Source organism: Acomys minous (genome assembly GCF_964271855.1).
Source record: "Acomys minous genome assembly, chromosome: 14".
NCBI lineage: Eukaryota > Metazoa > Chordata > Mammalia > Rodentia > Muridae > Acomys > Acomys minous.
Window position 1 is genome coordinate 93268006 of NC_140496.1, and position 26610 is coordinate 93294615.

A 26610-nucleotide genomic window follows, 5' to 3' on the forward strand; every position below is an offset into this window, starting at 1 on the left:
AAGTTTAATGGAAAAAATTTAATTAAAATTTCTACATAGTTTCTTCATGGTTTCTGCTGTGGATCTTTGCTATGGGAAGATCTTTCCCTGAAAGGATGCATATTGACCACCTAAGAGAGCTCTGGTGTAGAGATAAGAAGGGAATATAGTTGAGTTAACTTTGTACATTTTAATAAGAAATAATATGGTGAGGTTATTGGCAAGTTTTACCCTTTCTCTATAGTGTTTTCCATATTTTGACTTTTCACAGATACCTGCACAGTGAGATGGCTCTCAATGGCTAAAATTACTTGCTGTGCAGCGACAAAAACTTCAGCCAAGCACACATAAAACTAGCCAGGACTGGTCTCACACGTGCTTGAAAACCCAGCACTGTCAGGAGAAACGGGGAATCGCTGCATTGGATTCTTGCTGGCTGTCAGCCTAGTCAAAAAGTGAGAGCTCCAGGCTCAGGGAGAGAGGCCTGCCTCAAAGGAACAAGGTGGACCCCAAGAGTGGGGGAAAGTACCCTCCTCTGGCCCCCAAGCACACATGCAGGCACACCTGCACACACATGTGCACACACACACCCATACCCACACACCACTTACACCATACATACGTACATTTTTTTTATCATGGAAGAAAATATGTACTTTGGAAGGTTTTTATTTAGGCTAAGGAAACTCTTGAAAATGATTTTTAAAAATATGACACTCATCTCAATTTGAAAACAGGCAAAGAGCCTGGCTATATTAAAAAAGAAAAAGCAGTTCATTAAAAAAAAAAAAAGTAACAGTAGCCAGCAGGCATAATAAGATATAATTTATTTCACTGATAATCAGAGAAATACAAATTAAATAATTATGAGCTATGACAGTGGCCAAGAGAACTGGCAAAGATGAAAGGGAAAGAGAAAGAGCGATAGCATGTCACGCCGCGCAGGCAGAGGCCTTCGGAAATGGCCGTAATCAGGACCACTCGAAGCGGACAACCACTGTTGGAGGAGTTTGGCAAAGGCATCAGAAGTCTTCAAATGATACCACAAGTTTGTATCATCATTTTCCCCCTTGAGAAAATAACCAAGTACATCAAGACTTTGCAAATTTGTGAGAGTGAATATGAGTAACTATCCATGTTCATCACCACAGAGTGGTGACATCTGTGGAATTGGAATAATGTTCCATTTTGGAAGACAATTATCTCCAATTTTACTTCAGGTGGAAAGGCGGTCACAGGATGGTGGAGAGACACAGTACAACAGAATCCACGTTGCCATCACACTTTCAGGAGTGTGTGTAATTGGGCATGTATGCATTTACAAACAAAACAAAACACACTGGAAAGAGATGCTCCCCTGCACATTTTAAGGTAGGTAGCTCCTTCTGGATGGCAGATATAGATAATTTAAAGGTATTTCATTTCTTTATAAATTTCTCATTTTTTTTTATTGCTATATAAGGGCTTGAGAGACGGCTCACTGGCTGCTCTTCCATATGGCCCAGGTTCAATTCCCCTTTTCTAGCTGATATATGGGCACCAGGCATGCACCTAGGACACAGACACATATGCAAGCAAAACACTTAAAGACAGAAAATTAAAAATTAAAGTTAAAATTCCACATATTAACATATAGTTAATTTATACTCAGAAAGACCATTGCTGAATGAGCCTGAGTCTTCTATGCACTCCCCCTTTCAGGGTATTTCAGATTCTTTTTTACGTCATGTGCATCAGATGTTGTGGGTTCTGATTCGGCCCAACCTGGTCGGAGGCCAGGCCTAACATGAGGGGATGGACAGATGGCTGGGTCTGCTTAGAGCTGCTTCTTCCTATGCTTTAATGAACTTACCTGCAGTGTGCAAGTATGTAAATGGTTTCAGAAGATGGTCAGGTGAGAGTCTGAATGTGTCTGAGCTGCCCCTAGCTCCCGAGGCCCAGGCAAGCACAAGCTCCGGAGCCCTCATCTCAGGTGTGGGCTGGGCTGGGCTGCGTTCTTCGTCTTCGCAGGTAGATCAGATATGAAGTCTTCCTTTGTACTGACGAAACTGAAAGCTTGGTTTTTTTATATGCATATAAAACTTCTAATAGTAACTGTGGGATTTATTAGCATTACTTTTATAGCTATTTGATGGTGGGTTGGTCATTGTTATAAGAGTAATACAAATGGGGTTTTGGGGGGAGATGGCTACACACCTGTTGCTCTTGCAGAGGATTGTGGGTTCAGTACCCAGAACCCACATGGTGGCTCACATCAGTGCGAAGCGCCAGTTTTCGGGTATTGAGCGCACATCGGTCTGAAGCACCAGTTCTCGGGTATCCAGCGCCCTCTTCTGGACTCCTCAGACACCGGGAATGCACGTGCTGTATAGACATGTGCAGACAAAACACCCGGACACACAAAATAAAAACAAAAAGGAGTAACGAAGTGAGAAATGTATAATTAGTAAATAATTATCTATTTCATACAATTTTTTGTTTTCGTTTAATGTTTCCTTCTGTAGATAGTGATTTCTCATCTTGTTATAAGGAACATTTTTTTCACCTAATTTATGGTTAGCTGCTAATATATACTTGTGGATTAAAATTTAAATATTTTATTCAAAATACACATAAATTGTACTTATTTTAATTTTAGTAGCACATTACTAAATTTTTTGAGTTATTTTATATGTATAATGCTTTCTTCTTAGATAATTACAAATATAAATTATAACACCTGATTGATAACTTTCAAAATCAGATTGGACTATTACTGAGTTTTGAATTTTCAAGTAAACCTAACCCAATTACATTAAATGTTTTCACAAAAATAAGATTTTTTTGCCGGGCGTGGTGGCGCAAGCCTTTAATCCCAGCACTTGGGAGGCAGAGGCAGGTGGATCGCTGTGAGTTCAAGGCTAGCCTGGTCTACAAAGCGAGTCCAGGACAGCCAAGGCTACACAGAGAGACCCTGTCTCGAAAAACCAAAAAAAAAATTCCTTTGCAGCTCCAATGCTAAGTTTATTAATTGAGTAAAAATAAGTATCACATTTTCACTTATGTTTTACCTAGGCCCGAGTTCTTACAATTTTGGGTTTTAAGACTCCTTTAAGATATTAAATTATTAAGGATAAAGTTTCTCAATACTTGTATATTGTAACTAATACTGGAATGGTTTTTAAATTTTAAAAAAAATTATGTGTACCTAGGTGCCTGAGCATGGGTGTGTGCATGTGAGTGCAGTGCCTATAGAGGCCAGAAGAGGGAGACAGATCCCTTGGAATTAGGGTTACAGCCTCCTGAGGTGGGCGCTGGAAGTTGAACACACACACATACACACACACACACACACACACACACACACACACACACACACACACACATGCATAGCCCCACTAGTTCTTGGAGCAGTGATGGCATTAAGAGTCTTGCAGCTTTTGGAAAACTCTACACAGGAAAGCATGAGAATTAAAAAAAAAAATTGGTAGAATGCATTTAGTATATTTTTTTTGGGGGGGGGTCTCGCTTTGTAGACCAGGCTGACCTAGAACTCACAGTGATCTGCCTGCCTCTGCCTCCCGGGTGCTGGGATGAAAGGCATATGCCACCACACCTGGCTGCGTGTAGTATTATTATTAAGAGAAAGGCCCTGAGAGAGACTTGAGTCCCTGGAACCACTGGGCTATTACAATGTGTTGACTATTCCAACATGATCTTTGGTACCTTTGTGTGTATTGTGCTAGTCTGCGAGCACCTTTTCATCCTTGAACAGGAATCTGAAGAAAATCACAATAATGGCCACTACTTCTAAATGCTACTTCCCTATGCAAGATGCTATCTCATTAGACCTATCTAATTGGATGACTCTGACAAGTTAATTTGTCTTTTTCTCCTTCTTAAGTGCTTCCTCTGCTTTCCCTGGGGCCCCGGAATGGTCTTAGTCTGGGACTGTGTGGCTCTCAGTGTTGTGTGGCCTCGGCCCCAGCCAGTGACCTTTCAGCACCTTTGAGCTGATGTGCAGTTCTGTTGAGACCTCTCTTTCTCAGAGGTTTTCATCTCCCCTTTTCTGGTGCCTGTGGGAAACATTTTCATACTCTTTGGGGGACTCACTACGGGAAGACAACGGGCCCACAACCCCCCTCCCTGACTCCCGCCACTTCAGCCTTGGTGCTGGAACATGGAGTCCAGATCCTTGCTCCTGTTGGAGATGCGGCCCATGGCCAGAGGCTCTCACTCTGGCTTAGCAGCCAACTGCATGAGCTTCCGTGTTGACTGGACCAATCTCTCTCTCTCTCTCTCTCTCTCTCTCTCTCTCTCTCTCTCTCTCTCTCTGTTTCTGTGTCTCTCTGTTTCTGTCTCTCCCTGTATATAATTCTGTCTGTCTCTGTCTCTGCCTCATTTCTGTACATCTAAAAAAAAAGCCCTGGATCCCTTTCTTGACCACTTGGAAGTCATGAGAAAGCTGGGAGCAGTCTCTGCCCTCTCTTGCTCAGATGATTCAGTCCCGTGCCCGGGCCCTCAGTGCCTGCTCTAGGTGCCACCTTCTTCTTCTTCTTCTTCTTCTTCTTCTTCTTCTTCTTCTTCTTCTTCTTCTCCTCCTCCTCCTCCTCCTCCTCCTCCTCCTCCTCCTCCTCCTCCTCTTCTTCTCTCCTCCTCCTTGTTGATAGAGGAAGTATGCTAAATACTTAAATCAGTGCTTAGTCCTGAGTAGAGATCAACAAAACCCTCAGCTCTCTTTGTCTTTTTTTTGTCGTTGTTGTTGAGGTTGGCCTTGAACCCCTGGGCTTTCTCCATCCACCTCTCAAGTGCATATGTGTGATCCTGGCAAAAGCTGTTTTTCTTTACGTTTTTAAAAAAATGATATTTATTTATTTGCACATACCATAACATTCCTGTAGGGATTAGAGAGCAACTTGTAAAAGATGTTTCTTCCTTTGAAGTCTGGCGTGGTGGCGAGCACCTTTGTTCACTGAGCCATCCAACAGCCCAAAAGTTTTTTTTTTTAATTAAAAATTTTATTATAATTTATTCACATTACATTCTGATTGTTGTTACCCCCTATCTCTTATCTTCCAGGTCCCACTCTCCCTCCCTCCTCTGCCCTGTTCCCCTCCCCTAGACCTCTGATAGGAGGGGCCCTCCTCCCCCACTGTCTGACCAAAGCCTATCAAAGTCTCATCAGGATAGCCTGCATGGCCCTTCCTCTGTGTGCCCACAAGGCCACCCTGCCAAGGGGAAGTGTTCAAGTTATTTTTCCTCGGGAATTCGCTGTATGTGTGTATGTACCATCCTTAGGTAGGACCACTGTGCATTCTGCCCTCTCGCTGAGGCAGAAGTGAAACAGGACGCATGTTTCCAGTGCTGGAGGAGGTCCATTAGGCTGGGCTGTATGCCTTGCCTTGTCTCTTGCAGAAAGCTTGCTCTAGCTGGTGTTAAGCCAGCCACCTTGTAGCTGCTTTCTCCAGAGCCTAGCCGCTCCTCTGAAGGCTTTTTCAAAGCACGTCTTCTGTGCACATCCTCCCAGCTTTTCACACGGAGGATTACTTCAAAGCCTTGGGAGGGAAGGGTGACAATAAAAGAAGTGCCAGCTGCGGAAGGGTTTGCTGTGGCAGCTGTTTGATTGTTGTGTAGGTGGAGAGGCGGCTGCTCCAACCCTTGGCAGCTCACTGGCCCTCGCAGCTCATTACAGATGTTTTCCTCTGCTCTGCTTTCTCTCGGGGTGTGCGGGAGGGAGGGGCAGGGGGACGCTGGTTGGGGTGTCTCTTCTAGCGCATTTCTCCAGGCTTATGTAAATTTCCTGGGGCCTTTGCTGCGCCTACTTCCACTGATCCCTTTATCTGTTGCCAACACTGGATTCTCCTCATCGGGCTTTGAGCTGAGAGGTGTCCCAGCTTAGGAGAGCGGGGCCTGTTCCTGGCTATAGGTTTTATTTCAAAGTTACTGAGCACGGCGCAGGAATGAGCACAGAGTCGCAGCCCGTTGGAGAGCCTGCACAAACAAGACACTCAGGAGACTGTTCTTGGGCCCCAATCTGAACCTTATCTTGAGTGTTGCTTCTTTGAGCTGGGACTGAAAAAACAATTGTGTGGTTTTGTTTTGTTTTCTATACAAGGCTTCTCTTCGGAGACCTGGCTGTCCTGAAACTCACGCTGTAGACCAGGCTGGCCTTGAGCTCACAGATCCCACTGCCTCTGCCTCCCTAGTGCTGGCATTAAAAGAGTGTGCTATCACATCCAGCATGAAAAAAATTTTACAGTAAGAGAACTGCTCCGCATTCCCCTGTGGATGTGTAGACACCCACAGGCTGGGTACTCTCTAACAGACACTACTCTCAAGGGGACTCAAAGCTTAGGGGTGTGAAAGTGCCTGCTGTTTATGCATGCATTTAGTTCTCTGCAGAGGTTGCACATCTTTTCCAGAAAGTTCTCTAGGCTTGGCTTCAAGGGCTTGCTGCCTTTTCCTTCCCCCACTGAGTCACTCGCACCATAAAATGTCAGAGCAGCTGGACAAACACCAAGTTCTCTAGTTAAAACAACAAAGGCTTTCTCGAGCCTCCAGCTTGCTGATGTGAAGGGCTTGTTTCCGAAGCAAAACAATCCCACGGAGGCTCTGCCACCTGCCGGAGAACGCTTCCTGCCTGCGTGTATAATTTGAGAACACAACCTGTCACAGTGTGTTCTGTAAATTGCCCAGACTCCGGGAAGAGCTGAGTTGTTTTAGTTTCGTGTTGAGCTCACTCCAGAAAGGATAGGATGGTGAGTGAACAACCAGTCTTAAACCCAGGCCACTGTGCCAGTGTGTGTGTGTGTGTGTGTGTGTGTGTGTGTGTGTGTGTGTGTGTGTGTGTATGGAGGGAGAGGGGGCACAGAGAGAGATGGAGATGGAGACTAGCAGAGATCAGAGCAGAATTGGTAGCTTAGTAGAGGAGTCACTGAGTTCTTCATTTTCTACTTCCCCACCCTCTGCCTTCCTTCATCTTCTACCTTCCCCCACCCCCTCCCTCCCCTCCTCCCACCCCCCTCCCCCACCCCCACCTCCCCCTCCTTCCCCTCCCTCCTCCTCCACCTCCCCCACCCTCCACCTCCCCCCACCCTCCACCTCCCCCCACCTTCCACCTCCCCCCACCTTCCACCTCCCCCCACCCTCTAAGCTCTCTGTTCTTCCCACTTTAATGATTAGGAATAAGATATAAGGCAATGAGATAATAAGGTACTGGGCAGCAGGTATTAGAATATATGAGGTTTATTAAATGAGCATTGGAGGGGGGAGAAGAAAAGGGGCCTCAGTCTGCTCAATCTCCTGCTTTGCCATGGAGTTCCCACACCTGGCTCCACCCTGCACATTCAGAGTTTTCCATTGTGGAGATTTGACAGGCTCAGACTGTAGAAGGGCACTGTTCACCTAAAGACGGGTTCTGTTTTGTTTTGAGATAGCCTTACAACGTAGAGCCAAGGCTGGTCTTGAACTTGTGGTGATCCTTCTGCCTCAGCCTCCCACCTGCTGGGATTAGGAGATTTTTAGTGTCATGCATAATCTCTGTACTTCATCCTGGAGTGTTATTTATTTATTTATTTATTTATTTATTTATTATGTATACAGCATTCTGCCTGTAGGCCAGAAGAGATGGTTGTGAGCCACCATGTGGTTGCTGGGAATTGAACTCATGACCTTTGGAAGAGCAGTCAGGGCTCTTAACCTCTGAGCCATCTCTCCAGCCCCCATCCTGGAGTGTTTAATGTAGGTGATTTCAATGGAAGCTGGTCCTACAACCACGGGTGAGAGTGGGTGATAGATGCACAGGTGGTAAAAGTGAGGTGTGTGTTAGGGATAAAAAGAGGAAGCGGGAACTTAGCCAAGTCTCATGGAAAGAGGAGCAGCACCTCCTACTTCCGTTGTATCGACATCATCTCATTCTGATGAAGATCCATATGGAAAGACCTAGTTCTATATCGCACCCCTGGACCTCACATCTGAAAGGTCCTACCAGCAGGAATGAGGGATATTGATGGTGGTTTAGGTAAAGGGGGATTGTAGGGGAAAGTGGCATGAGTGAGACACTATATAGAAAGCCAGAGTGTCGTTGGTCTCCTTTGTATCCAGTTCCTATAAGCCATACTGTTAGCATACCTGACCCCAGGCTGCCCAGCAACCTATGACATCATCACCTGCCTGCCACTAGGTGTGCTAGCTGCCCAGGATATAAAAAGAGCAAACTCACCTTGTCTCCTTCTCTTCCTCTCTCTTGTTCTCTCTCTCTCTCTCTCTCTCTCTCTCTCTCTCTCTCTCTCTCTCTCTTGTTCTCTCTCTCTCTCTCTCTCTTGTTCTCTCTCTCTCTCTCTCTCTCTCTCTCTCTCTCTCTTTCTCTCTCTCCTCCCCCTTTCCTGTTCTTCCACGTTTCTACAATAAACGTCTCCATATCATATCTGTAGCCTGGCATCTTTTTTGGGGAGGGGGGGATCGAACCCGCAACATTGACGTTATCAGTTACGACATTTCCCATTGGGTGAGACTGCCACCGACACAGCACCCCCTGCCCCGACACTAAAATCCTTATGCTAGGTGGACTGTGTCCTTGGGCCAGCTCCATCCTGCTTGGGCTGTGCCCTCTTGGTCACAAACCAGCACTGTCGAGTCGCTGGGTCAGACTGCACCAATCTCTTGAGTTAAACCTTGCTCTGGGGGACACTCAAGCGGATCACTGACTCCACCTCCCTATGGGAACAGTCTGTTCCCTGTCTCTCCAGGCTCCTCTGGGAAGCCTTCTGGAGAATTTCAAATCCCTATGCCCACATTAAGGGCTGCTAAGCTTACATGCCTCTGAAACCAAACTTAGATCCAAAACTAAACCGTTTTAATTATTGCCAGCAATTGGGTAAATGGAAGGAAGCTCCTCATTTTCAAGTCTTTTGTCTTCTTTGCTCTCCCAAAAGTTTCAAATGCACACCTAAAGTAAAATTAAAGGAAGTACCCCATGTTCAAGATTTTTCTCTTCTTCACTCCAAAACTTCCATCTCTGCTCCTAAAAGGTCCCAAAAGCTTCAAATGCATGCCCAAAGGGAATTTTCTCCCTAACCGACTAACTTTGTCTTCTGTCCATATATACGATCCAGTCTCCTGCCAGACTTCCTACCTCTGGGACAGCATGAAAGCAGCTGCCCACAGGTGCTCCAGTCCAACCCCACAGATCCTGCCAGCTGGACCCGCATTGTCCCTCCTAGCTGCAGATGTTCTCAGACCCTGGACAGCAACTATAACAGCCTGTTCTTCCAGGACTTGGCCAACATTTCAGCCTTTTGACCCTCTATCACCGCCCTACTGTCAGCAGGAAGCAGTTTTATCAACAAAAGTTGGAATGGTGTGCTTCAGACCCGGGACACACAGCTCCATCGTTCCTCGGTCCCTGTCTGCTGCAGCACATGGCTGGCACACCCTGCCCTCTACCCAGAACTTTCCAGGGCAAGGGCTTTTCCTTCCCTTTACCATATAATCCAGACATTTTGTTGTTCTTGCTTCTCTCTCTGTCTGTCTCTGTCTGTCTCTCTGTCTGTCTGTCTGTCTCTCTCTCTCTCCTTGCATAGCAGCCAAGAGCTGCTTCCAATGAGCCTACATTTATATTCTTCAACTTACCTTGCGTGAAAAGCAATCCAATGTCATTTTTTGTAATTATAGGAAAAGGGAGGAATGTTAGCATACCTGCCCCAGCAACATATGATGTCATCATCTGCCTGCCACTAGGTGTGCCAGCTGCCCAGGATATAAAAAAGGCAAACCCACCTCATCTCCCTCTCTTCCTCCCTCTTATTCTCTTGCCCTCTTACTCCTGGGTGCCCCTCCCCCTTTCCTGTTTGTCCATGCTTCTACAATAAACTTCTCCATGCCATATCTGTTGCCTGGCATCTTATTTTTCATATTTAACACATACATTTGCCCCCCCAACCCCAATTTCTATGTTGAAATTTAGTTGCCAAGGCAACAGTATCAGGCATGGGGACCTTTGGGAATTGATCACAAAGGCAAGTCCCAAATGGATGAAATTGGTTGCTCTTAAAGAAGAGTTTGATGGTACTCTTTCCATCTCTCCTACTTTGTGAATGCGCCTTGTCAAAGAATCTACGAGCACCTTGTTTTAGACCTTCCAGACCTCAGAACTATGAGGAATAATTGTTAATTAAGGATTAATAGTCAAGGTGGTTTGAAAGTGAATAGCCCTCATAGGCTCATAGATTTGAATGATTGGTCACCAGGGAGGAGTACTGTTTGAAAGGATTAGGGAGTGTGGCCTTTTTGGAGGAAATGTGACACTGCGGGAGTGTGGGGGGGCAGTGAGCTTTGAGGTTTCAGAAGCTCCAGCCAGGCTCAGTGTCTCTTCCTCCTTCTTGTTGCCTGCCAGTCAGGATGTAGAACTCTCAGCTTCAGGTCTGCCTGCCTGTTGCCATGCTCCCGCCATGATGACAATGGACTAAACCCCTGAAACTGCAAGCCAGCCCCAATAAAATGTTTTCCTTTATAAGAGTTGCCTTGGCCATGGTGTCTCTTCACAGCAACAGAGCACTGAGGAAGACAAGTGGTCCAAGACCTCTTGACACAGCAGTCTGAATAGGCTAAGACCAGTTATTTGGTTGAGATCTTGACCCAGAATTGGGCTGAAGAGCTACTCTTGTAGATCTTTAGGACACACTCAGTTCAGAGTTGTGAAGTGGGCCTCGTGTCATTTGTACTGTTCAAGCACCTAGCTCTCTTTTCCTCCTTTAATGTGTTTATTGTGTATTTACAAGGTTTGCCATTTATTATGCCCAAAGTATAAAGCCTTCTCTCAAAGCAATGTGCCATACACAATGTGTGCCTTACACAACATGTGGCTCACACACCGTTTGCACAAGGAATGTCAGATGCCTACGCTCACACCTCTGCCTCCTTGCACCCGGTCTCACACTTCTCCACTCCTGCAGAGGGAAGATCATATTGGGCTTTTCTCTGGGTTCTTACTCAAATAAAAAGCAAATTAGTTTATTACAGCTCACCGTTTAAGAAGCAAAACAGGAGACAGGATTTCAGGATTGAAATGGAAAATTTGTGGCCAGCCTTAACATTTTAAGACGAGAGAGTGTGGATTTTCATATGTTTATGTGTGTTTTCTTGGTCCTCAGTTGGTGTCTGCAGTCACCTTGATGTTTACAAGCATAAAGTAAGGAGTTTAGGGCTATAGAGAAGTGGTTTCCAACCTGTGGTTTGCAACCTCTTGTCAAATTCCTGTCTCCAAAAATATTTCCATTACTATTCATAACAGTAGTAAATTTACATTTATGAAGTAGCAACAAAAATAATGTTACTTTTAGGGTCACCACACATGAGGAACTGTATTAAAGGGTCACAGCATTAGGAAGGTTGAGAGCCACTGCTCTAGATGGTTGGGACTTTTTAGTCTGAGATACCTCCACTTAAGAACAAGGGCCTCAGGAAAGCCACCACCAAGTAGTCAGATGGTTTGGTTTAAAGGAGGAACCGTTTCAATTGCTGCCTGGGAGATTTTCTTTTTTTTTTTTTTTTTTTTTTTTTTTTTTTTTTTTTTTTTGGTTTTTTGAGACAGGGTTTCTCTGTGTAGCCTTGGCTGTCCTGGACTCACTTTGTAGACCAGGCTGGCCTCGAACTCACAGCTATCCGCCTGCCTCTGCCTCCCAAGTGCTGGGATTAAAGGCGTGAGCCACCACGCCCGGCGAGATTTTCATTTTAATGGAGACCATAACAGTTTGGAACCAGTTACTTGGAGAGAATCTATAATCTGTCCTCAGGGTCATTAAAACAAACCTTGTCAGTGGCTAGTCAGTTCCTACTAGCCTGATCCTACTGAAGGAGTGTGTGTGTGTGTGTGTGTGTGTGTGTGTGTGTGTGTGTGTGTAACATCCCTCTATTTTTACCTCAAGGGGAAAATTTTTCCTGCGCTGGTTCTTTCCGTCTAAACTGAGCGTTTAATCTGCCATGTAACTAAGGACAAATGATTGTACTAGAGAAATCTTTCTTCCTAATACATTATTTATGAGGAAAACTAGCATGGACTAGTATAAAAAAGGAATTTTTAAGTGTATGTATAATTTATGTATAATCATCGCTCTGAGCTCTGATTTTAAAACCAGCCCCATCAAAGGGAAATTGAGAGGAAAACATTTTTTAGAATCTCGTAGACACTTGATTTACATTTTTTAGGTTCTGTCCCTCCGTTTCTAGGCCTTCCCCATGCTCTGTAGGGTCAGTGTGACAATGAGTTCAGACCTCACTGTGTCTCAGAGGCTTGGTCCTTCCTGCTTTGCTTCTGTATTGAAAAAAAAAAAAACCCCACCAGGAACAGACTCATTGATTCCTAAGTAAATTAGTGCTTTTCTAAGTATCTGTAGTAGATCATTTAACAAAGAATCCTGGGGAGATTGATAGGCTATTTTGAAGAAAAAAAAAAAAAAGAATGACATTAGAGCCTTACTTTAATATATAAAGCAAAAGAGATTCCAAATATATGAAAAACACAAAAAGAACAAATTATTAATGGTTGTGTGGTCAGTCTTTAGAGAGGGAAAACCCACTGTACACATGATGCTAGAGACGGGAGATATTGAAGAAACAATTAGCAAAACTTAGAGGGTAAATGATAAATACTCGGGTTGGTGAAGTCCTAGTGCCGTGGGCAAGCACACTCTGACCTGTACAAAGTCCTGGTCAAGAAATGTGATAACACTTCCTTTGTGTAGATTAAACACACAGATATACAAAGCATAAGAAAAATGACATACTAAGAAAAATATTTGAAACATTGTGTGGACAAACGCTTGTTAAAATATAAAAGTGGTTGTTCAAGCATATGAGGGGGAGGGATTCACCACCAGAAAATGAACAAAAAGTACAAACAAGCAAAAAGTAAGTACAAACAAGCAAAAAGTACAAACAAGCAAAAAGTACAAACAAGCAGTGCTTAGAGAAAGAGTGGAGAAGGGGAAATTGAACCATGAAAAAACAATCACCTCTATGACCCATAAAATTTATAGACTAAGAAGCCAGGAGCAGTGGTGGTGCGTGCCTATAATCCCAGCGCACAGGGAGGCAGAAGCAGGCAGATTGCTGAGTTCAAAGCCAGCCTGGTTTACAAAGTGAGACCAGAACAGTCAAGGCTACACAGAGAAACCCTGTCTTGAACCCCTCCCTCCCCCCCATTTACAGAGTAAGGTTTTTCACACTTATCAAGTTCTATCTGACAGAACTGCGTGTACTTACAGAGTTCAATGTGTTATCCTGGTCTATGTGTACATTGTGAAATTATTAAGTCAAGGTGCTACGTCATCACCTTACCTATATGTTTTTTCATGTGGTGAAAGTGTTTAAGATCTCTCTCTTGGAAGCTGTCAATCACATGCTGTTGCTATGTCATCTTGTTGAGTAACGTACCTCCAGAACTTCCGCATGTCTATGAAACTGTGTCTCTTTGGCCAACAGTGCCTGCTTTCTTCTTTCCCCTTTAGTGACCACCTTCTACATCCATGAGTTTGCTTCCATTAGATAAGTGAGAACATAGGCTACTGGTTCCTGTGTGCCTGGCTTATTTCACTTAATGCGGTGTCCTCTGGGATCTTCAGTGTTGTTGGAAATGGCAGGATTTCCTTTTAAAGGTTGAATGGTAGTCCATTTTACTAGCCTACCCACCCACTGATGGACATTTAGGCTGAGCCCATATCTTGGTGGCTATGATTAATGCTGCAGTGAATGATCATGGGGTGCAGGTGTCCCCCTTAGCAAACTTTTTTTTTTTTTGCTTATCAAAAGACATTTAATACAATTAGTTTTCAAGAACCCGTTGGTGGTCCACATCTACAAAGAAATCCAGCCCACCCTCTTCCAAATCCCCCCCCCCCACTCACACACAGAAAAGCACATACTTATCAGAATCTTTGGCAAGTATAGTTTGGGATTTTTTTTAAAGGCCCCCAGGGCAAGTTATTTATAGTTTAATTGCCACTGTCAGCTGATCTGGACCTGGACCGAGATCGGGACCTCTGGCGATCCACAGATGCTGGAGACTTAGATCTACTTGAAGAACCACGTTTCTGGCTCTTCCCAGGTACAGGTGACCTACTACCAGAACGGGATTGGCTTCAGCTCCGGCTCCTGCTCCTTCATTGGCTGTAAGACTTGCTCCTACGGGAACGGGACCGGCTGCGGGACCTAGAGGAGCTCCTGGTCCCTAGACCGTGACCTGTTTCTTGACCTGCTGTGCCTTTTACTAGTTTGATTTTTTCTTCCATTTACTTCCTTTCCAGAAAGTTTTTCAATAGCATTCTTAAGTCACCATAAGAGAAAAACTCACCTACCCTTTCATTTAGTTTATATTTAGGTGGATATGCACACACAAAGGTTACTTCCCCAGCCTGTCTCATGAAATCTTTGAGATCCTGCTAGCCGACTCTTGAGGATAAATTCTCAACTATAAGTCCCTTTTCTGTTCTTACATGCGGGGCATTTCGTCTGTATCATTTCGAGGTCTGTGACTACTAAAATGGTCAGAGCCTGAGCCCAAGCATGTTCAATAGACCGAGCATGTTCAATAGTAACCCTTTCACTGCAAAGTTCTCTTCCATCAAATTCATAGACAGCATCATCTGCATCCCTCGGGTCCTCAGATTCTACAAAGCCAAATCCTCTTTTCAGATCAATATCTCTGATCTCTGCCCGTAGCCCTCGAAGAATCTTTCCACATCTTTCTCCCTCGCTGCTGGATTTAGTTGCCCGATGAACACTCAACAGCTACTTATGATGCCCTTATAGTGTTTCCTACTGGACAGGGACTTTGGCCGCTGAGACCTGAAGAGGTCTGTAGTCTGCGACAGATCTGTCTGTCTCCCTATAGACCATAACTCAGCTGTCTACGTCTATCCACAACTGACCAACCTTTTCATTTCTTTTGAATATGTACCCAAACGTAGGACTACTGGATCAAAAAATTGCTCTATCTGTCTGTCTCTGTCTCGTGTGTGTGTGTGTGTGTGTGTGTGTGTGTGTGTGTGTGTGTGTGTGTGTTGTATTTAAGGCAAGAAGGATTTATTTTGGCTCAGGGCTCCACATGGTGTGTTGGCATGGCAGGGTTGTTTATGGTGGTGAGGATGGATGCCTGGGACCCTTCCATGGTTCAGGACACACAGAGCAGGGACTTCTGGCACTCTGCTGGCTTTTTTTCCTCCTCCCCCTTTTCTAAGTTTCCGTCTCCAGCCCACGGATTGCTTCCACCCACATTCAGGGTTGATTTTCCTCTTTGGTTAATCATTTCCAGAAATACTCTCACAGACATACCCAGAGATCAGACCTTGCTATGTCTCCAAGGCCTGGTCCTTTTTGCTTTTTCTCTGCATTGAAAACAAGTCCCATCAGATCATGGTGGCCCATTCTCCCCCTTTGAGCTGTGTTGTTTTTGTTTTTAATCTCTTGACCCCTTTCCAGGTGGAGTGGGCGATGCTCCTTTGTTCGGTGCACCATCTGGCCCAATGGAGAGCTACAGTCTTAACACATAGCCAGACAAGGAAAGGAAACCACCTTCAGACACCTGCCCAGAGGTAACAATTCAATGCTGTCGGTGTTCACATGGCAGAATCTGTGCCCGCGGTGGCATGGCAGCCTGCCTGCCTGCCTGTTACTTACAGATAGATAGCCTAATCAGAACCTTCCATACTACAGCGACTGAAGAGTGGTTAGAGCTGGCTAATGTAAAGCGCTTACCCAGCCAGCTGCAAGAAAGATACTGCTTGAGAAACTGTAAATCAGCAAAGAAACATTTGCTGCTTGTAGACGAACTGGTAGCCCAAATTCAAAATAGACATTATCTTTTGGACCAGATTCCTCAGCCAAGAAGGCAGGAAACAGCTCATGTTTCCTTCTCTTGAAGGGCTTTTACTTTTTTTTCCTTCTTCTTCTTCTATCAAGTATTATGTTTAATTAGCAACTTTATCCAGCAGTTACCTAGCATCCTGTCCTTGGCCAGGGGCAGCAGATTTCTGCTTTTTCTACTGTGGTAAAAGAAAGCACTGTGGAAAGCCACCTGCAATAAGATAACGCTACATGACCATGATGCACAGGGAGCAGGGATTTGATAGACAAAGAATACACACAGGATGTTTTCTGCACTCTGCGTTGTTTAGTGTAAAAATAGCCAGTGAATAGTAGCAGCCGATACCATGGTGACAAGCACTTAAATATTCTTGTTGTACCTGATCTTAGTTCTTTGAGACCTGACTGCTACTTCTTCCTTGACAGGGACTAAGGAAAGATGGGCTACAGACACTCGGGATATTTTGAGGGACGTTTGCCATTGTGTCAAAGCTTCTTGCACACATTAAGAAAATAAGATTATACTCACAGTAAATCTGAGCCTAATATGTAAAAAGAAAATTCTGGAGTTAGGCTTGATTTTTAAAAACACACACACACACACACACACACACACACACACACACACTTTTTGAGTCAGGGTTTCTCTGTGTGTAGCCCTGGCTGTCCTGGAATCACTCTGTAGACCAGGCTAGCCTCAAGCTCACAGAGATCTACCTGCCTCTGTCTCCCAAGTGCTGGGGTTAAAGGAGAGCACCACCACTGCCTGGCTCACATCATTTATTTTCAGTTGTGTGTATGTGCGTGTGTCTGTGTGGGTAAATGAACACGCTTGCAGATGCCCACATGCCCTTGAGGCTAGAAGGTGTCAGAGCCCCTGGAGGTAGAGGTAGAGGTGGTGGTGGGCGATTCCCCAGGAATCCTGGGAATGGAATTCCATCCCGGAGCCTTCACTGTAGCCAAAACTGAAATAATTATTACTAAATATCTATGATGTTCTAGTTTCATGATGTATTTTCAAATACATCATCATCTCATTGTTTTTCACACTTATCCCAGAGGGAAGATACTATCTGTAGGTGCAAGTGAGGAAACTGGGGCTCAGACATGGGGAGAGTTGCCTCGCCCTTCACCGCACAGGAAAACACAACTGTTCAGACTCCTGGTGTCCATGCTCTTGCCGCAAGAGCACACGTGCTTTTCCTAACCAACCAGCCATAGAAAAACAGAATTAAAACAGATCTCTGAAGGGCAACGGCTTGTCTGGGAAACTTGAAGATCTAGTCTGGCCTGTCCTTTGTAGTTCTCTGTGAGTGGAGCCTAGATCACACACATCCCATAGCAAAGCAGTGCGCAGGCACCTGGAGTGGACATCTCCACTTGCGCTTAGCAGCAGGCCTGGGGGTGAGCAGGGAAGAGATGGGGCATGCTGCCCAGGACAGTTTCTTCCCCTGTGACTTTTGAAGGTCACCGTTCACTTGCATCTATCTAAATTGGCCCGAATCCATTAGGGAGCTGGGATCTGCCTCCTGGAAGGGGATTTTTACACACCAGCAGTCAGAACACGGTGCTAGCACAGAGAATGTTCTCAATTAGCTCAAGTGAACCAAACACTGGATGTAACCTCAGACCAAGATTTTAATGGGAGATGCTCTGAAGGCTTGGCAAATTGAGCCTGGTTTCCTTAAGTGGGCTTCCACCTCGCATTCCCGGGAGTGGCTTTATGATGGCAGTTAGTCCGCATCATTAACTCATTTCATCACCTGTAGGGTCTATTTACTCTCCAGCGGATGAGTTTCCTGAACTCTCTGCCTCTATTATGATTTAGGAGCCTGGAGAAGTGTGAGATTTGTGACCTGGGGTATCTTTGGTTATAAAGCGCACTGCCCTCATTTCCATAAAATGCTTCAAGAAAACATTGAGAGCTAATGTTTGTGACAACGTGATAAGACTGAACTTTTTTAGAGGGGTAAGAATCTGTACCATAATGCTAAAATTCCCTTTCAGGATGGAGTGCTCTGAAGAGCAAGGGGCGAGAGCTTTGATATAAGACAAGTGGATTGTAACTTAGTTCCATGAGGTCTTAGGTGAGTTCTTAACTTTTCTACAAAGGCTCAGTTTTCTCATCTGGGAAGAAGGGTCAATATTTGTACTCACCTCATAGAATTATGATTAACAGTTTAGTGACCTAACATTAGCAATCCCAGTAATCATCCAATGATATGATTGTCCATCAAGTGTCTGTTCCCCACAGTGGGCCATCGCTGCTGCCTCTGGGGACCACATCAGACCACAGATGTGCCTTTCCTCTGGATATCAAAGGGCCAGTGTTGACTCATCGTGAGCACTGGGAATGTAAGCAGATCACACGTGCAAAACTCAAGACCTGAATCTTTAAGATATTTTGTTCTGAGACCCAGCAATCTGGGAAGACAGGAGCTCAACATCCTTCAGATCTGTTTTTATCTTGTCACCAGCAGCTTAGAAAGCAGGAAAACAAACATCCAGACTTCAGGCTTGTCCCCACGGTCAGGTGACCAGACTTGTCTCTGAGATGTGAGGCACTGGTGTTCTTCTTCTTATCAGTCCCCCTCTCTCGTAGCAGGTGGGAGGGTTCACAAACACCAAGGCCACACCGGGAGTCAAGCATTCCCACTGAGCCATTTGTCTGGATGGCATCCAGATTGATGGTTAACGCAGAGTAAACAAACCATTAGCAATGTGTGCATTAGACCCCTTCCTACAGAATAAATGCAGCTAAGGTCTTGTGATATGGAACATGCAGCGGCTGCCCCTCACTGTGCCACTAGCAGGAACAATTAGCCTTGGGCAGCATTTGCAGGAGGCAGTAGAGGAACTACCAATGTCCCAGCTGGAAGCTGAGAGGCTAGCCACAAAACAAGTTCCCTAACTAGAAAGATCAGCTGACCTGGACTTAAAATATTTACAATTATACATTGTTTTAACCACAGAACTTAAAAAAAAAAAAAGCAACGGTTTATAGAAAAGAGGTCAAGAGCTCTGTGTTAACACTTTGGAAACAAAATTCACAGAAAGTAATTACAAGCTATGTGGGGAAAAAAATAACAAATGCTCAAAGACGGGGTTCATGTAACATATAGCTCTCACTTCAAGAGGAATAAGGGAAATTGCATTCTGAGCCAAACATGTGACCGTGCTCTGGGGATATGGGTGTAACCTGATTACAGCCCATAATATGTTACAGTGTGGAAGCTTTTACAGGAGCCTTCTATTTGCAACAAAACAAGGCCACCCATCAAGGACTTTTCTGAATACATTCTCGGGAACATCAGGTAGGCTGGCGGTAGACAGGAGGGACGGAAAGTCAGGCCTGGGTTTTAGATATTCTCTGATGACATTCTGAGCTCTTGGGCTGGTGGAAGCTAGTGTTCTGTTGATACATTCCAAATGCCTTACCTATTAGCTGTTAGGTCAGATGGAGAGACAGGTTCGCAGGGCCATTAACGATAGCTCAGGCTCATTTGGGTCTGGTTCTTCAGCACTCTGCCTCTCTGCAGGTGGGACAGTCTAGTCAGTGTTGTAGGACCTTTACTGTGGGTGTGGCTCTTACGGGTTTTTTTCAAACTTGCTGTGGATATGTTTAGTAATTATTTTAGACTCTTATTTCTATAGAATCAGAACTTAAAACATCTATAAATGAGGCATACATGCCCCGTTGACACAAAACACACAGCTCTCATCTTAAAGGCAATAAAAAATAGTTTATTCTGGAGCCATTTTGAGCCATATGACCTGGGAACACAGATTAATGTTACCCACATTTCAGGTTCCAACATGGAAGCAGTTTCATGAAGTTTTATAGTTTTTTGTTAGGTCAGAGGTTTTGGGACAAAGGCAAGATAGCCTTGACCAAGAGGTCCCTGTGCTTCTTATCTGCCAAGGAGCCCAAGCAAAACACTGGGCAAAGCCAGACCCTGAGTTCTGGACTCCAAAGTGACAACTGGACCTGAGACTCACCTATAGGGCCCTGAACTCACCAAATAAGACCATAGCCCAAGTACCTTACCATCACATCACAACAACCCCCTACCCCACTCCCCTTTAAAGAAATCCTACCTCAGCCCAGCATTGAGACTTCGCTGACTTCCTGTGAGATCAGTGAACCCACCTGCAAGATGCCCCACCCTTCCCACAATAAACCTGCCCTTTCACTATAAATTTGGCTCGATTCAATTTATTATGTCACTGGAGAAGGCATTCCGTTTTAGAGAGCAAAGCAAGGCATAAATCAAGGCAAGTTTAAACTACACTGATGGGTATATCAGAGAAGCAGTTCCAGCAGATGGAGGCCTCGGGGTCTCTAGTGCATGGTCAGAGAGCAAGTTGGGGAGGAAAAGCATTTATTAAGCTGACACTTTCACATGGCAGTTCATCACCAAAGGAAGTCAGAACAGGAACACAAACGGGGCAGGAACCTGGAGGCAGGAGTTCATGCAGAGGCCATGGAGGGATGCTGCTTACTGGCTTGCTTCATGTACCTAGCTTAGCATACTTTCTTATAGAATCCAAAACTGTCATCAACCCAGGGATGGCGCCACTCACAATGTGCTGGACGTTCCCTCATCAATCACCAATTAAGAAAATGCCTTACAGCTGGACCTTTTCATTTATTTATTTATTTATTTATTTATTTATTCACTTTACATCCTGATTGCAACCCCTCCCCCCATTCTCCTCTCTCTTTCTCACTGAATCCCTCATAAGTAACAATCTGCCCTGGCACATTAAGTCCCTGCAGAACTAGGCGTATCCTCTCCCATTGAGGCCAGACAAGACAGCCCAGTTAAGGGAAGGGATCCAAAGGGAGGCATTACAGTCAGAGACAGCCTCCACTCCAGTTGTTGGTAGAACCACATGAAAACCAAGCTGCACATCTGCTACATGTGTGTAGGGGGACCTAGGACCAGTCCATGTATGCTCTTTGGTTGTGGTTCAGCCTCTGTAAGCCCCCCACGAGCCTAGCTTAGTTGACTCTGTAGGTCTTCTTGTGGAGTCCTTGACCTCTCTGGCTCCCTCAATTGTTCCCCTGACTCCCCCCCCCCAAGCTCTGTCTAATGTTTGGCTGTGGGTCTCTGCGTCTGTTTCCATCAGCTGCTGGGTGAAGCCTCTTGGAGGAATTATGTTAGGCTCCTGTCTACAAGCATAGCCGAGTAACATCAACAGTATCAGGATTGGTTCTCTCTCTTGGGAAGAGTCCCAAGTAGGGCCAGTCATTGGTTGGCCGTTCTTTCGATCTTTGCTCCAGCTTTGTCCCTGCACATCTTGCAGGCAGGACAAATTTTGGGTTGAAGGTCTTGTGGGTGGGTTGGTGTCCTTATCCCTCCACAGAAAATCCTGCCTGACTACAGGAGGTGGCCACTTCAGGATTCATAGCTCCTGATGCTGGGAGTGTCAGCTAGGGTCACTCCCATAGACTTTCTGGGCCCTCACCTATCCCAGGTCTCTGGCAAATCCCCAACCTCTGATTTCCGTTCTCTCACCTGGCCTTCTCTCCTTCTATTCCTAATCCCCTTGCTTCCCTCCCCATCCCTTCCCCTACACAGTTTTCGCCCTCCATCCATCTCCAATGCCTATTTTATTTCCCTTTCTGAGTGAGGTTCAAGCATCCTTTCTTGAGTCCTCCTTGTAACTTAGCTTCTTTGGGTCTGTAGATTGTAGCGTGGTTATCCTACTTTATAGCTAATATCCACTTATAAGTGAGTACATACCATGCATATCTTTTTGTGCTTGGGTGTACCTCACTCAGGATGAGTTTTTTCTAGGTCCATCTATTTGCCTTCAAATTTCAAGATGCTTTTTAGTAGCTGAGTAGTATTCCATTGTGTAAATGTACTACATTTTCTTTATCCATTCTTAGGTTGAGGGACATCTAGGCTGTTTCCAGTTTCTGGCTATTATAAATAATGCTGCTGTGAACATAGTTGAGCATGTGTCCTTGTTGTATGGTTGAGCATCTTTTGGGTATATGCCCAGGAGTGGTATAGCTAGGTCTTGAGAGAAACCACCAGATTGATTTTTCAGTGTTTGTACAGGTTTGCACTACCACCAGCAATAAAGAAGTGTTCCCCTTTCTCCACAACCAGGCCAACATGTGCTGTCACTTGAGTTTTTGATCACAGGTATCCTGAAGGATGTAAAATGGAATCTCAGGATTATTTTGATTTGCATTTTCCTGATGACTAAGGACACTGAACATTTCCTTAAGTACTTCTAGGCCTTTCGAGATTCTTCTGTTGAGAATTCTCTTTAGCTCTGTACCCCACTTTTAATTGGGTTATTTGGTTTGTTGCTGTTTAATTTCTTGAGTTCTTTATATATTTTAGATATTAGCCCTCTGTTGGATGTAACATTGGTGAAGACCTTTTCTGTAGGCTGCCATTTTGTCCTATTGACAGTGTCCTTTGCCTTACAGAATATTTTCAGTATCATGAGGTCCTATTTCTTAATTGTTGATCTTAGTACCTGAGTTGTTGGTGTTCTGTTTAGGAAGTTGTCTCCTGTACCAATGAGTTCAAGGCTCTTCCCTACTTTCTATTCTATTAGATTTAGTATATCTTGTTTTATGTTGAGGTCTTTGATCTACTTGGACTTGAGTTTTGTGCAGGGTGATAAATATGGATCTATTTGTAATTCTTCTGCATGCAGACATCCAGGTAGACCAGCACTGTTTGTTGAGGATGCTTTTCTCCCATTGCATGGATTCGGCTCTTTTTCAAAAATCAAATGTCGATAGGTGTGTGGGTTTATTTCTGCATCTTCAATTCAATTCCATTCATCAACCAGTCTATTTCTATGCCAACACCATGAAGTTTTTTTTATTATGATTGCTCTGTAGTACAGTTCGAAATCATGGATGGCGATACCTCCAGAAGCTCTTTTACTGTACAGGATTGTTTTAGCTATTCTACAGCTGACTCTTATGGAGGCGTTTTCTCAATAGAGCTTCCCTCCTCTCAGATGACCTTAGGTTGTGTCATGTTGACATGAACTGTCCAACACAAGGATGGCTTCATTTCTTCCCAGAATGAGGATGTAAATTAAGTCAGACCCAGATGAGACTGGGGCTGCATTCCTCTCACATCTTCCAGCTATTCTCTTCCTCCTGTAGTTCTCACTCCTGACTGACCCTCAAGCCTTGTGGCTCAACACTGGAGGTTCTATCAGCAAGCCCCCCAGCTCCAGCTCTTAGATAAACCTCAGGATGCAGCACACTGCATCCCACACTGCATCCCACACTGCATCCCAAGCAAGCTGCTGCTTCACTTGACCCTTGGATGCTTGCACAAACCCCCTGAGGAGTTTTCTAAGTCTTTGAGTAAAATTGGCCTGGTCAAGGACACTGTGCCCCCTGCTTGTAGTCTCAGCACTGGAGAGCCTGAAGCAGAGGTCTGCAAGTTCAAGGTCAACCTAGGTCACATCTGAACGTCTTAAATAAAACAAGAAACAAAATTGTCTAAAATGTAAATTCACTGTTTTTGTACACTGAAAACTATTGGTGGCACTTATAGTTTTTTCCCTGCTGCTTCCATTATGGGCTTTCATTTTATTCTTTAGTCATATCTATATTACACAGTATTATTTTTAATGAGGTCTTTTTAAAGATGACCTTTATGATCAGGAAAAAAGTGTTTCACATTCTAACAAACCAAGGTTAGCTTATAAAAGCTAGCAAAGCCATCAAAGCATGAACAAATTTCATGTTATTGAATATGGTATGTAGATACTATAAAATTACAGATATTAGAACCATTAGAAGCTTAATTGGGGTGTCTGGCTATGGTGATGTGCACTTGAGTTAGAAGCAGGAGGATCAGAAATCCAAGATAAGTCAGGCTTGGCTAGATGGTGAATCCGAGGCTGACTTGGGCTACCTGAGAAAAAAGGGGAGAGGTATTAAGTTGAAGTGTGTGTGTGTGTGTGTGTGTGTGTGTGTGTGTGTGTGTGTGTGCATGCACACACACCTGGGAGTAAAAATAAAGCATTGCTTTGTGGCCAAGAATCCTCTCCCCAATAGATAGGAAGATGAGGTTTTCTACATCTGTGTCTTTTGTCCTTGAGTGTGTATTATGTGGTTTGAACAACAAGCCACCTGGTTACCATATCTAGAACAGACGTTTCTTACCAAATCCTCCTTCTCAGGCATACGAATTCCTTAGATGTCCTATGGTATTCTTGTAGGTTAGGCCTGCTTCACTTTCAGTGTCTGCACCCCACCACCCTCCATAGGCAGATGAATGCCTTGTGAGATCTCTCCCATCCATGGGGACATGTCAATTGGTATTGTCTTGTTTAAGTGACAAAACTGTTAAGATTTCACGGGTGCAACTCCCTGTCATCTAGAAAAGACACAATCTCATAGCAAATATCCTGGGCCTCTGGCTCTTACAGTCTTTCTTGGCCTGCCTTCTGTGATGCTCCCTGAGCCTCAGGTGTAGCTATTGTGTTGTGGATGTATCAGTCGCAGGTGAGTATCCCACGGCTAGCTGTGCTGTGCATTTTGACCAGTTGTGGATCTCCATAATGGTCTCTGCTGCAAAAAGTAGCGGTGAGAACTATCTGTGGGCATAAGGGTAGGTGTTTAGACTGTGGTTTGAATTTTTACTGGTTTAGGAACATGACAGTATTGGATTCTCTTCTAGGGTCCATGACCTCACTAGCCTCAAGCAGTTGGTTTACAGTACCCGGTACGAATTCCCTACTACTGAAAGGCTTTAGGTCCTACTAAGTGTTGGTTATCCCTGAGATATAAATGCCACTATTACGCTTGGTAATATATCTTGGCATATTTTTTCATGCTGTTGAGTTTTGTGGGTTCAAAGGCTTTATAGCTAGGTAAGACTTTTAATTGCTTTTCTCCATTGGCAGCTTGCATTAGATGCATGAGGGTTAGTGCTCAGGGAGGAAGCTTCCAGATTAGTTCCCACTCAATCAATTGCTCCATGTCCTATGTCCAAAGTATATGGTGTCTTTAGCAGTAGGGACTTAGCTTCAAGTGCTAGGCAGCCAAGAATAACATCAATGGCCTGTATTGTTTGGTGAGTCTCTTGGAGTCCTCTGTCATGACTTGAAGGGAGATTTCCAAGGCCTTGGCATTGGGGTTTTGTTAAGTCACCTATGGCTCTTGGAGGGGAGCATTGCCACACCAATTAACATCACTTTATTTAAACTATCTATGCACGTGTACACATTTTCTATGTTGTGGGGACCAGAGGAAGGCTCAAGTGAAGGTGTAAGAAGTAGATGAAGTGATGTTCACATGATCACAGGCTTGGAAGGATCCCAGCACCACAGACTCATGGCAAAGCCTTCCCTAGAGATGCTGAGAGGGAAGTGGACCCTTCCTCTGGTCCCAGTGTGCATGGTGACAGTGGATACAGGAATTATCAGCCACAGCATCCTCTTCCAGGATGGCTGTAGCCTGAGGCCGTTCCGGACGGAGACCTGCGCCCTTGTTCTGCTGTGTACCACAAGCCCACTGCCTTATTCAGCTGTATACGATAAGCTCGCCTCCCTGATTCAGACATATTACATGAACACGCAGAGGTTCCTGGCTGACGCCTCCAGCAGAGCAGGCACAGCCCACACCATGGCAGCTTCTCTGCACGTGCTTCTATGCGTCTATCCTTACTTCATCCCCTCATTGACCACTTGCTTAGGTTAATACCTAAAGACACGCAGAACTTGGCAATATATATTAAATAAACAAAGGACTTTTAAAATCACCCTTAATTTTCTTTATCTATCTCCCTCCCTTTTCTTTAATACTGCCCTCTCTCCTTAAACACTTCCTGTCATTATTCCTATTTTCCCCTTCATAGCACCTCTGTCCCACTGTCTCCCTTTCTATAGCTCCTTCTTCCATGTCCCAACCATGATCTACACGTCTGGTTTTTTGTGCAATGTTGTTTTTGTTAATGTAGTTCAGTAAAATAGCATGTAATCTGTATGGTAATTATTCCAACATTATCTCCCTCCACCCCCACCCCCCCACACACACTCAGAATTGCTTTGAATGTCTGGGGTCTCTTGAAGTTCCATATGAATTTTAGTACCCCCTCCCCCATTTTTTAGAGTTTTTGATTGGGATTAGGTTGAATCTGTGAATTGATTTTTGTAGAAGGGTCATTTTCACAATATTAATTCTGTTAGTGAGCATGGGAGGTCTTTCCATATTCTGGGGCCTTCCTCAATCTCTTTCTTCAGAGATTAAAGTTATTTAAATGTCTTTCCCCTCATTGGCTAGGTTTATTCCTAGATATTTTATTTTCTTAGAAGCTATTGTTAATGAGAGTGTGTCCGTGATCTCTTTCTCTGTGTTTGTTGTTGGTATAGAAAGGCCACTGGGCTTTTCTAAGTTGTTATTTTATGTTGATACAATGCTCAAAGTTGGTATTTATAGAATTTTTTGGTGGGATTTGGTAATTTTTAATGTATATTATCATCTGCACAAAGGAATAATTTGATTTCTTTATCTCCCTAATTACTTTCTCTTATCTTGTTGCTTTGACTAGTACTTCAAGAACTGTATGGCAAAGGAGTTTGGATAGTGAATAGCACCATCTTGTTCCTGATTTTTAATGGGATCACTTAGAGTCCATTTAGGATGATGTTGGCCATAAGTTAAGCATATATAGCTCTTATTGTATTGAGATATGCTCATTCTATTTCCCCCCTCTGGGATCTTTATAATAAAGGCATGCTGAGTTCTATCAAACACCTTTTCTGAATCTATTGAGATGGTTATGTGATTTT

General features: G+C 44.3%; 1 long non-coding RNA gene and 1 pseudogene across 2 annotated transcripts in view; one reads left to right on the forward strand and one right to left on the reverse strand.

Annotated features, from left to right (window-relative positions):
• Positions 1–13923: 13923 nt before the first annotated feature.
• On the reverse strand, positions 13924–15468 carry LOC311582504 (serine/arginine-rich splicing factor 5-like; annotated as a pseudogene). The gene is made up of 2 exons: positions 15423–15468; positions 13924–14734 (listed from the first exon to the last, which is right to left on the reverse strand). The product of its transcript is annotated as a serine/arginine-rich splicing factor 5-like (transcript).
• A 52-nt stretch (positions 15469–15520) lies between these two features.
• LOC311583641 overlaps positions 15521–26610 on the forward strand; it is a 56240-nt gene continuing 45150 nt past the window's right edge. Inside the window, exon 1 of the long non-coding RNA XR_014774622.1 lies at positions 15521–15545. This is a non-coding gene — a long non-coding RNA (uncharacterized lncRNA). The remainder of the gene's footprint in view (positions 15546–26610) is intronic.